The sequence below is a fragment of the Vitis riparia genome, chromosome 5 (assembly GCF_004353265.1).
Source record: "Vitis riparia cultivar Riparia Gloire de Montpellier isolate 1030 chromosome 5, EGFV_Vit.rip_1.0, whole genome shotgun sequence".
Taxonomy (NCBI): Eukaryota; Viridiplantae; Streptophyta; class Magnoliopsida; order Vitales; family Vitaceae; genus Vitis; species Vitis riparia.
Window position 1 is genome coordinate 9,252,290 of NC_048435.1, and position 12,442 is coordinate 9,264,731.

Below are 12,442 nucleotides of genomic sequence, written 5' to 3' on the forward strand. Positions count from 1 at the left end.
CAGTCTCAAGGAATTTCTCCAAGTGAAGGGAATCATGATGCAAATCAGGATCAATCAGTGAAGCAAGAAATGAGAATAGAAGTGGAAGAGGCTAGACTGTCGACCCACCTATGGAGCCTGGGATGGATTTCATGCGTGAAGAAATGGATGAGGGCGGAGTTTTTGCTCAACACAGATCAAATTGAGTCGACTTATCATGTAGAGAATAGGGCAGACCTGAGTTCTAAGCAGGGCCCTAATCATGGACCTGCACAAACTTTTCTGGTGGCCCAAAGAGCAGCTTCTGTGGTGCTAAACGTGTCTTGAGTAGGAGCAGATTGTGGTAAAGAGGGAAAAGTACTATAAACCAGTAGATGCAGAGCAGTTCCTCATAGAACAAGGATCATTTGATAATTGGGACAGTGACGTAGTTGATGGTGGGGAGCAAAACAACCGTTCAGATGACAGGTGCAACCCTTGCTCCCCATATTGAAGTCTTTGCCTGATAGACTTCATTGCACAATGTCTTATCTGCTCAGCTTTACTATGGGAGGTCCAACAAAGATGATCCAAGCCATGCACTTGACCTGATACATGGCAAGGATTTTCTGATGTTAATGGACTCTTGTTTGAAGGGCCATTTCTCAAATGATGATGAACCTGATAATGCCAAAGCCTTCCAGATTATCCCTGAAGATCCACTTCCAGTCTCCGATCCACCAAAAGATATCTCTCTCAAATCTGAAGCTAACAATGATTCTACTGGGATTACCAGAGTGACCACAATTTTAAAAAAGGAAGCTAAGGAGAGTTATGCTAAGTGGGCTTCTTTGGAAGAAACCCATTGGAGGCAGCTATCAAGGGAGTTATGGTTAAGGGAAGGGGACAGAAGTACGGGTTATTTTCATCGCATGGCAGCTGCTCATCGTAGAATCAATTACATGGACAGAATTAAGATAAATGGGGTGTGGCTGTCCGAGGAGAAGGAAGTGAGAGAAGGGGTAACTAATGCTTACCAACATTTGCTCACAGAAAACTCGGATTGGAAGGCGGATATAGAAAGGTTGCAGTTAGAGCAGATTAGTCAGCAAGAAGCAGAGTATTTGGAGCGCTCTTTCTCTGAGGATGAAATTCACCATGCCTTGATGGATATGAATGGTGACAAAGCCCCAGAATCGGACGGATTCACTGTGGCATTTTGGCAAAGCTGCTGGGTCTTCGTAAAAGAGGAGGTTTTGGAATTGTTTAAGGAGTTCCATGAGCAAAGTGCTTTCATCAAAAGTCTTAACAATACGTTTCTGGTATTGTTACCTTAGAAAGGGGGGGCTGATGATCTTGGGGATTTTAGACCAATCAGTCTTTTGGGGGGGCTGTACAAACTATTGGCTAAGGTGCTGGCCAATAGACTTAAGAAAGTGATAGGGAAAGTGGTCTCTTCTTATCAGAATGCCTTTGTGATGGGTAGGTAGATCCTTGATGCCTCTTTAATTGCAAATGAGGTGATTGATTCTTGGCAGAAAAGGGGAGAGAAAGACCTCATCTGTAAATTGGATATTAAGAAAGCTTACGACAGTATAAATTGGTAGTTTTTGTTGAAGGTCATGAAAAAAATGGGGTTCGAATCAAAGTGGTTGGGGTGGATGTGGAGTTGCATTTCCACAGCCAAGTTTTCGGTTTTGGTGAATGGAGTGCCAGTTGGTTTCTTCCCAAGTTCTAAGGGGTTGCGCCAAGGAGATCCCCTTTCTCCTTACCTCTTTGTCATGGGAATGGAAATACTGAGTGTTCTCATTAAGAGGGTTGTTGAAGGGGGATTCCTATCAGGGTGTAGGATCCGAGGAGGTAGAAGACAGCCGGTGCATATATCCCATTTGTTATTTGCTGATGATACAACTAGGAAAGAGCATTTAACACATTTGAGTTGGATTTTGTTTTGGTTTGAAGCCGCGTCAGGGTTAAGGATCAATTTGGATAAAAGTGAAATAAGTTTGAAGCCGCGTCAGGGTTAAGGATCAATTTGGATAAAAGTGAAATAATCCTAGTTGGCAAGGTGGAAGAGATGGAGGAGACGGCAGCGGAACTGGGTTGCAGGGTGGGTTTTATGCCTACTGTTTATTTTGGGGCTGCCCTTGGGGGCTCCTAATAAGGCTACTTCCGTGTGGGATGGGGTGGAAGAGAGGGTGAGGAGAAGACTTGCGCTTTGGAAACGCCAATATATTTCCAAAGGCGGGAGACTCATTCTCATAAAGAGCACGATGACTAGTATGCCTTTGTATCAAATGTCCCTTTTCCGTATGCCCAAGTCAGTTGTACGGAGGTTAGAAAAATTGCAAATAGATTTTCTTTGGGGTGGAGGAAATTTGGAGAGGAAAGTTCACTTAGTTAATTGGGAGGTTGTTTGTGCGGAGAAGGAGAAAGGGGGGCTAGGCTTAAGGAAGTTAGTCTCGTTGAACAAAGCTTTGTTGGGTAAATGGATATGGAGTTTTGCTTGTGAAAAGGAAAATCTGTGGAAGCAAGTGCTTTTGGCGAAATATGGGCAAGAGGGTTTTGGATGGAGGACCAAAAAAGTTAATGGGACGTTTGGAGTAGGGGTATGGAAGGAGATTTTGAAGGAAAATGATTGGTGCTAGGAAAATATGGCGTTTACTGTTGGTAGTGGCACTAAAATCAGATTCTGGACAGATCTTTGGTGCGGTTGTACAGTGCTGTCCCAAAGATTCCCTCACCTTTATGTCATGGTTGCCCATAGAAACGCCACGGTAGAAGAAATGTGGGATCAGAATTTCGGTCAAGGAGGTTGGGATTTAAGGTTTATAAGGGATTTCAATGATTGAGAATTGGATATGGTAGGTAACTTGCTTCATGTCTTGAGGGGTTATAAGCCTACTTTAGAGGAAGATTCAGTCTCTTGGAAGGGAGGAAGAAACGGACAGTTTAAAGTCAAGGAAGCGTACAATTTGGTGGTCAATCCCGTTGTCACCGGCTTTTCGAAAAGTAGCATTTGGGTGGATAAAGTTCCAACTAAAATAGTATTTTTTGCTTGGGAGGCCACTTGGGGGAAGGTGCTTACGTTAGATAGGCTCCAAAAAAGAGGGTGGCAACTCCCGAATTGTTGTTTCTTGTGTGGTTATGAAGAGGAAACTGTAAATCACATTCTCATACACTGTATAGTAGCAAAAATCCTGTGGGATATGGTCTTTGCTTTGTTTGGTGTTCAGTGAGTCTTTCCAGAAACTGTAAAGGAGGTCTTATTGAGCTAGAGGGGCCCTTTTGTAGGGAAAAAAAGGAAAAAGATATGGAAGTCTATCTCGTTGTACATTTTTTGGACGCTATGGAAGGAAAGAAATAGACTAGCATTTAGGGGGGGAGTGATAGCAATTCAGAAATTAAAAAATTCTTTTATTTGTAATTTATGGTGTTGGGCTAGATTGTATAGTGGAGAGAATTCGCTGTCCCTTATAGGCTTCTTGGAGTGTTTAGCCTCCAGCTAAGGGTTGGTGGGGTTTTTTGCTTTTCTTTTTGGTTGTGAGGCTTAGCTGGTTTGTATACCCCCCTGTATACCTTGTGGCTTTTTTGCCTCTTTTTAATATATTCAGTGCTTATCTATCAAAAAAAAAAGTTTGCTGTTACTACTTACACATCCTCTGGAGTCGCCATTGCTTCATCAGGGGACTCAAGAAGGGTGCAGGAGGTGATATGAGACACCTGTTTTACTGGGTTGCTGTCCATATGAACAATGAAGTGATGTGGGAGAAGTGGCTTCCTAACATGAATGTCATTCTTTATATCGGGACCCGTGCTAGTCGAGAAGTTTGTCAGTTGCTATCAAAGAAGATGCCTGAACTTACATTAAGCTATTCAGTCATAGAAGTTGAAGACAAAATAAAAGATATTCTGATTTCAAAGGATATCCTAATGCGGGCCACAGTGCAAAATCTTCATACAGAATCCACTCCAGTGGAGAAGGTCGTGACTCCAAATCCAGAATGTTTAACAATTGATAGACCCATTTTTAATGCCCTGCATACCATGCATGATAGAAAACTTTTACACCTTCCTGTCATTGATGGAGATGGTGGTGTAGTTGCTGTTGCTGATGTAATGCATATCACTCATGCCACTGTGGCTACAGTAAGTCAAGTGGGAACCAATGCTGGATTCAATAATGAAGCTGCAAGCGGTATGATGCAAAAGTCCTGGGACTTAACCACGGGCATACCTGAAACCAGACCCACAAGCACAAACATCTGTCCCTGCCCAGCTGACCCAAGTTCTCCTCCATTGATTATGGCAAGGAAGGAGAAGGAAAGGGATAAGATGGCGAGCATGGATATAATACTAGCAGTGATGTGGAAAGACTTGGAGAAGGCATCAGGAGACCACCAGAGCTGTGCTAGGACCCTCAATGGCCCATGGTTGCTGTTTGTGTCTAAGAGTGGATTGGAAAAGCAGGATCCATTTGAGCAACCCTCTAATATTTGATCAAACATGATGAGAATGAATGATGGGCCATGCTTGCACCCTGCCAGGAGAAACTCAAGCTTGAAACATGACAGCCTGCTACAGTGATATCTGTGGTGGTGTATTATGTCGCCTCATTCTGGCAGGAGTGCAGGTATAGAAAACCAAGGTGGACTGGAGTGACATATCAATCTCATGGACATCCTTTATTATCCATTCGATGAGCCCCTCAGTTCCATATGAAGTTTTTTGCATCTTCAATGCTGAAGCTCACAAAGAGCCTCAGTCAGTATGTGCGGAGACATCAAAAGCTAAGGATCACCTTCTATCCGCCTTCATGAAATACATGCAGACTGCTGGCCTTGCAAGGAAATAAGATACTATCTCTTCTGTGCAATTAGGACAATTTAAACATGATGGTACAAAGGAGGCCAGATTTCAAGGAGCACTTGAAGAGAAGAAGGACAAGGTGTTATCTATTTTGAGTATGGCTGTAAGCTCTCTGTACGATAAGGATAAGCATAGAGTTCTGGGCATTTTTAGTGATTTGGCTGAAAGAAGCAGTGCAGATAACAGGTTGCAGTCTGATTCTATTTTCTGAAAATTTGACGAGCAAGTAGAGAAATGCATACTTGTATCAGGATTTGCTAATGAATTGCGGCAAGTCATCAATGGGGACATGCCTACTGTTCGTATAGATATAGAACATTCAAGATATTATTCAGAAAAGAACTGGGTCCCATCTTTAAAACAAGTTTACTTTCCCATAAGAGCTTGGTTGGGAGAATGAATGAGGACATTTTACCAGAAGTAATTAAATTCATTGTTTCATTTAACTTTGGTAATGGATGCATTTGGATCCCTCTCGCAAATCCAGGGATCTATTGATATGGCGCTGGAATAGCTTGTTGAGGTTGAAATCGAAAGAGCTTCTTTAGTGGAACTGGAGCTGTTGAACAGAGTTCTAGTATCTCTCCTGGCAGATTTTCAGAATGATAGGCCAATGCTTGTTTTTAATGCTGATGACATGACCCAGATCGTGTACACCATGATTGGAATAACTGAATACACAGTAGCAGACATATATGATTACATACAGAAACATGAGGAAAGAGCATTTGTTTTTAAGTTCTCTGCAATGGAAATCTACAATGAAGCTGTCAAAGGCCTCCTTAGCACAGGCTTTGGAGATATACCAAAGAGAGAGGGGAATAGGCAGCCGAGAAGCTGTTGGAAATAAAGCCTGAAGATCCAGGGGACTATGTGATGATTGTTAACATGTATGCTGCTGCTGGATGTTGAGACAAGCTTGCAAAGGTGAGAATCTTTGTGAGGAGGCTGAAAGTGTGGTGTTTTTGAAAGTTCTGAAGCTGCCAAACAGTTCTTGAAAGAATGGGAGCAAGACTCAAAGAGGAAGTCCTCCTTCTAGGTGCCTTGTCACCATCCTACCTCGCATGTGTGAAACATTACTTTGCATGGCCACCTCTGGCACACCACGCTGACATGACCACCTCCGCCCAGGTGGAAAGATCTGTCTTGTACAATGAACACAGGCCAAGGAGGCCTCCACTGGACTTGCCTAATGCCATTGGTGCCAGCTGTCACAGAGCTCGTCATTGCAGAACTAATGTACCTGCAGAGGATGGGTCCCAAGGAACCAGTATATAAGTTGCACTGGAATCACTCGTGATGGTGGTGAAAGGTATTTTTGAGCTTGTCAGAGATAAGAGGAAGGCTGGATCATGTTTATGGATCCTTGAATATCATTTAATTTCTTCCCTTTTTGTGGTATCTTAAGCTTAGGCTGAATCCAGAATTTATAGACATATGCATAAAGTCCCTTTTGGACTTCACAAATTAATTCTAAATGTTAAGGAAGTCTGAATCAGAGGCATTCCCTGAAGTATCAAAGGAATCACTGCCCTTGAATAAGGGCCATTGAATTACATTTTTTTTATAGGCAAAATTAATTAAAAAGTAAAGAATTTGGCGTCGCTTGGACTTGAACCGGAGACCTTCAGTGTGTTAGACTGACGTGATAACCAACTACACCACGACACCATATTACAAAAAAATACATTGAATTACATCTCAACAACATAAACCTATTGTTTGGTGTTTTTGTTATCAAAAAGGATGGGATTAGAAGTAACCAATGTGTTGAACATATTGTTATTGCTTACATAGAAAACAGTCTTTTTAAAAAAAACTTATTATATATTGTTGATTCTTTGGATTTGTTTTCTTTATTTGCAATGCATATCAATCACTTAGCACTGGACAGGATAGTGAACTAGGACATGTTTAATATTTTGGTTTGCAGTTCAGCTCAATTACTTCAAGGAATCTGAAGAGACGTGTCATGCTATGGAACCTTCAGAACTGATCAAAAGAGTAAGTATAAGAGTGACTTTATAATTTTAATCATTTTAGTATAAATCTGGTTAAATTTCCTATTAAGTAAACATAGATGATCTGGTTTTGCATGTATAAGTTTTTGAGGGCTTGAGATATTCTTTTAATTGATTGGAATTTTCCCTTGCATTTTGTATTTAGTGTTAAACAAAATAAACAAAAGTGCTGTGGTGAAATTCACACTATCATGGCTGAAATCTTTTCTAAATTTAGGTGATGGAAATTACTCATGAAGCTTATGTGGAAGCAGAGATAGTCCAACTGAAAGATACAAAGCAGACAGCTGCAGAAGATCTATCCAAAAGGTTAAAGGACTCATGCTCCTTTAGTGATGCTGCCGGCCAAAAAGGTAACTAACTAGGTTTTGCCTAGAAATCCATTGCTCTCTCTCTTTCACATACACACACATGCACAAGGTGATGGATAATGGTAATTTACTATAAAGAACTAATGAATGAAGTCTATTATGGTGCTTGATATAGAAATTCTTCATGATTTTGTTAAACGGAAACTAATTTTACTGAAGTTAAACACATTGGCCTTCAAGCTGGATGTGAATCCTGGTGATCTTTTCATTGAAACAGTTGCACCCAGAAACTGGACCTATGAGCAGCCATGTCGATGAAGTATAAATTTATCATCTGACATAGATATGTGAGTTATTCAAATGTTAAATCTTGGTGAATTTTTATGCTGCTTGGCAGGACCTAAATACGAATGCTGTCTGCAATTTAAGCCTTTATGAATATAATAAATTCCTTAAGGCATACAGGGGAATCTAATACTTACTGATTCTTAGTCATTTGTTCAAGACAATCTCCATGCCACTAATACCTCTCTTTTTTTTTTATTAATCTTCCATATAATTGGCACATTTGTAGAGACGTAGTCCTAGAAATAGGTAGTTGGTTGTAGTTGTGGAAAAGTTGTTTGGGTCAGGGGTGGGCGTGCCGGAGTGGTTATCGGGCATGACTAGAAATCATGTGGGCTCTGCCCGCGCAGGTTCGAATCCTGCCGCTCACGCTTTTACTTTTTGCTTATATATACATCTTTGAAAAGACAAAAAAAAAAAAAAAAATGATTTTTGTTTTTTTTTAGAATATATTTCAAAAAAATATTAATTGAAGATTGAAAAGCAAACCCAATTATGATTAATGTCATTAGGGATGACTCACTTCGGTTACATTTTTGGTTTTTTTGAATTTTGAATTTTTTTTTATAATTGAAAATTTTAAAATAATTTTAGAAATTACGTGGAGTCTTTATTTTTAAATACTGATAAAAAAATTTTAAAAATAAAATATCTATTTTTTATTCTCAATTTTTGAAAATTGAAACGGGGAATTACATTCACCCACCCTTTATTCTTCTTTACGGAACCAATAACATTAATGCCTCGGATATAAATCTTGAAAAATTATCAAAATATTTTTGGATTTAAAATAAAATAAAGAAAATTATTGAACATTTATAATATTTACAAAAATAAAAATTAATATAATACAATTTTAGATAAAAGTATCAGAAGCAAAATATCTGCAAACCACACCTCCTTTGATGATTATAAAATTGTTATTCCAAATAAATCTATAACATAAAGAGCTATATCATGATTAAACGTTACATATGATGCAAAAAAAAAAAAAGACATTTAGGGCTTGTTTGGTTCCTATTTTCAAGAACTGTTTTCTATTCTTGAAAATAAAAAAAAAAACAAAAAAACTTGTTTAGGTAAGGGAGTGTTTTTATTTTTTGTGTTCTCAAAAACCATTTTTTTTATAACTTTTTATTGTTTTTTTCACTATTCAAATAATAGATTGTTTTTCGTATTTTCTATTTCTTCTTTTTGTGTTTTCTTAGTTATTTTTTGTGTTTTTATAAATGTGAGTTTCATCCGACCATCACACCTTACCCTCAAACCCTTTATTTTTCCTTAAATTATTGAAATTAATATACTTGCATATGGCGACAAAGTCATCATTTGTTTAAGAAAATTATAACTGGTATAAAAATTTCAAAATATAATAATTTTTTTTAAAATTTAAATAAATTATACATATAAAAATTATTTATATATTTATAATATCAAGTTAATAGAATAAAAGATTTTATTAATTAAAAAAAATAACTTTCAAATATGTTTTTTGTTTTACTTGTTATGAAAAATTTTTTATTAACTCAACTAAATATATATATATATATATATATTTAAAAAAAAAAAAAAAAAAAAAACATAAAAAAATGTTCTCAAAAACAGTTTTCAAAACTGCACCCAAACGAAGGTAGAGACTAGAGAAGAACAGAAGGATCCAAGAAAGGTGGAGATACAGCAGCCGTGGAGGTCACTGAGATTCTTATTCAGAAGTGCGGCAATTTCCTCAATCTCACAGCCGCTCTTCTCTTGCTTCAGGGATTTCTCTCTTCTACTTCCATCTGCGAGTTCTCCACTCCTCGTCTCGATGCAGGCATGCCGCGTCTTTCTGTCTTTATTATTATTATTATTATTTCAATTATACTGCTATAGGTTTTTGCAAATGAGCTGCAATGAATCATTTGTTTCGTGTAACCGAGCTAATCCTGCCGGGTTTATCTTTAATTTTATTTTTTTGGTAGTTCAATCCAAGAAGAATGGCGGGTGTCTTTTAAATTAGACAGATTCTTTTGGTTTTAATCTGTATGTTTGGTAATTGAATCAGGGAAAAATGAAGGGTGTTTCTTGAATGAAACAAATCGGTATTTTACTGAGTAGTTTGGGTTGGGGGGTTGGTGATTATGCATGCTAGAGAGGGTTTTGGTGAATTGGGTGGAAACCTGTTGTTTTTTGTGATTTGGAGTTGTAAGGGTTTGGGTGAGGAGAATAGTACTGATATCATGGTTGAGGAGTTTATTATTGAGGGATTGAAAGTAACATTTTAGGATTCCTTGCACACCATTTTATCCTTTCCGGTTCTTATTACTGTGCTTCCTAGGGCATAAATTGGAGATTGATGGCTTGACTCTTGGATTTGTGTTTTCTTCAATTGGATCATTTTTTAGCCTGTGGGAGTCCACAATCACAGTTGTTTTGAAGAATCCTTGTCCCAACTTGTGTATCGGAATTAAAACCATGTTGTAAACTTATAAGCAATGTTATTTTGAGGCTACAGAGACATTCTGTACTGTTTTTCCCTCTTTTCAGATTCCAGATATTTTCTTTTTTTTTTTACTCCATTATCGTCTATGGATGATATAGCTGGTTTCAAAAAACGTTGCCTTTAGCTTTCCAAGAGGGAGAAATCATAGGTATTTTCAGGCTCAATAAACAAAAATGAGAAACAAAATTCAGTTGCAAGATCTTCTGGAATTGAACATTTGGAAATGACCCTCGCTTTTTCTAGTTTATGCATGTGTTTAACATTTTGGGATGGGAAACTGTTGGAGATAATGAGTAGTAGGCACCAATCCATTGCTTGGTGCAATGGTTACTTTCCAGATTGTCACATGTGAACATGTGGTTCCAAGCTATGGTTCGGTCTATTACAAGCTACACTTACCAGAACCCCAAAGATAGGATCTTGCACTAGGTAGGGCAATGGGATTAGAAGTCTTGCCTACATTTAGAAATTCACTGTTTGATCGTTTTTCATTTGAAAATGATGGCATCAATTTCTTTTGTTTTTTTGATCAGTTTTTTTTTTTTTTTTTGGCCATGAAATGGTTTTTCTCTTCAACCAATTTCTATTTCCTGCAGTAAGGCAGGCATAGGAATCAGAAGAACATTGTATTTGAGAACGTAAACCCACTAGTCCCAGGAACAAGGACCAGTGTATGAACACCAAGAGAGTGAAATAAACTCTCAAAGCTCGCTCAAGAGTTGCTAAAACTGGTAGCAATGGGGATGACCCATTAAGAATTAGTATCAGCAGAAGTATCACTCCCACACATCCTCTTCCTGCTGTTCCTCTGGTAGTCTTTGGCAGTCTTGAGATTCTTTGTTCCATCCTTGACATACTGGGCTACATTCATCACACGGTGCTCAATGTCATCCATCTGCTCCCCCTGCGCCTCCACCATTATTGCCATGTCCAGAAACACCTGCTGCAGCTCCAACAAGCTCTTCTCTATCTCCTTTGCCGCATTGTGCCTGTCCTGTATCTCCACCGCTGTCTCCAACACCTTCCCTCTCCCATGCTCCTGTATTGTCCTCCCCAAAAACTCCTCACCCCCATCCCCATTCGATATATCTTCTCTATCACCTCCTCATCTGGGTACTCCCCTGTCACTGTAAAATACTGCCTCCCCACCGCCTCCTTGTACTCCATCATCATCCCCTGCCTCAGCCCCTGAAAGTCCATCATCAGCTCCTTGAGCTTCTTCCTCACCCCATTTGTGACTGCAGCCCTAGTCCTGTACACCGGAGTCCCCTCTTTGTAACCCGAGAGCCTCATATTAGCAGCTTGGGTGCAGTCCATGTCCTCGAGCTGAGACTTGATGGCCCTGGCCTTTTTCAGTACCCCAATGATATTGGCATTGATTCAGTTTTGCAGTGATTTCAGAGCCTCAGGCTTGTGCAGGGACTTGCTCTTCTCATTGGCCTCATGCAGCCTCCCCAAAATTTCTCTAATCAGACCCATCTCCTGCTTCACCCTCTTGGCCTCCTCCAAGAACAAACCCAGGTTCCGGTCATCTGAACATCATACTCAGGACCAGCTTCCAAGTCCTTCATGGCTTCCTTCTTCAGATCCACATAGCTGGTGAACAATTTTGTCATCAGATCATTTATCTTCGAAGAATTGAATGAATTGAGAGACACAGAGCAAGATTCTCAGTCAATTTCTCAATTCTCTTATCTCATAATACCCTAGATGTTTATAATTATATTCCAATTGGTGCATCTTGATTAACCTGAAACTTTTCTTACCGGGATAATGTTTAGAAAAAAGAATAAGACATAGATATAGTAGCCAGATGGTTGAGATATTACATTCATCTATGAGTTTTCACTTTCTTATGGATACTTTCTTCTAGACTTATTTTTTTTTTTTTTTGATAGGAAACCACACAAGAATATATTAATAAAAAAAGAAGTACACAAGGAGGATGAGGAATCCTCCCTCAAAAAAACTAAACAACATGAAAAAATAACAATACACTAGGCCGTCCCATTGGAACTATTGGAACTACACACTGATAGCCAATCAAGTAGTAATACGTTAAGGGGGGTGCCCTTAAAACCCGCTGAACAAAAAGCCCAAAAGGACGCAAGGAAATGAATGGAATCCCAAAGATTCCCTGAATTCCTAGCCTTGTCCTCAAATATCCTAGCATTTCTTTCCCGCCACACAACCCAGATTAACGCTATACTCGCGTTTTGCCATAGCATTACCCCTCTCTTGGACTTGCCGAATCCTTTGTAATTGATGAACATCATGTCTGAAATGCTTTTCGGAGGAACCCAATCCATCTTGGCTAGCTGAAAAAGTCTGTGCCACAACCCCAACGTCACTGAACAATGGAGAAAGAGATGATCTGCTGATTCTCCTTGTTCCATACACAACTTACATATGTCAGGGCTAATAGCTTTGTGGGGTCTCCTCAATTGTAGCAAGTC

General features: G+C 39.1%; 1 protein-coding gene, 2 non-coding genes and 1 pseudogene across 4 annotated transcripts in view; 1 reads left to right on the forward strand and 3 right to left on the reverse strand.

The window, feature by feature from the left end:
* The window catches only part of LOC117915423 (glutamyl-tRNA(Gln) amidotransferase subunit B, chloroplastic/mitochondrial), a 36,220-nt gene that overhangs the window by 23,358 nt on the left and 420 nt on the right, over positions 1–12,442 (reverse strand). The gene's annotated exons all lie outside the window — the stretch shown is intronic.
* Positions 6,425–6,498, reverse strand: TRNAV-AAC. Its single transcript has one exon. It is a non-coding gene; the product is annotated as a tRNA-Val (tRNA).
* Positions 7,794–7,875, forward strand: TRNAS-AGA. Its single transcript has one exon. It is a non-coding gene; the product is annotated as a tRNA-Ser (tRNA).
* On the reverse strand, positions 10,699–12,262 carry LOC117915143 (annotated as a pseudogene).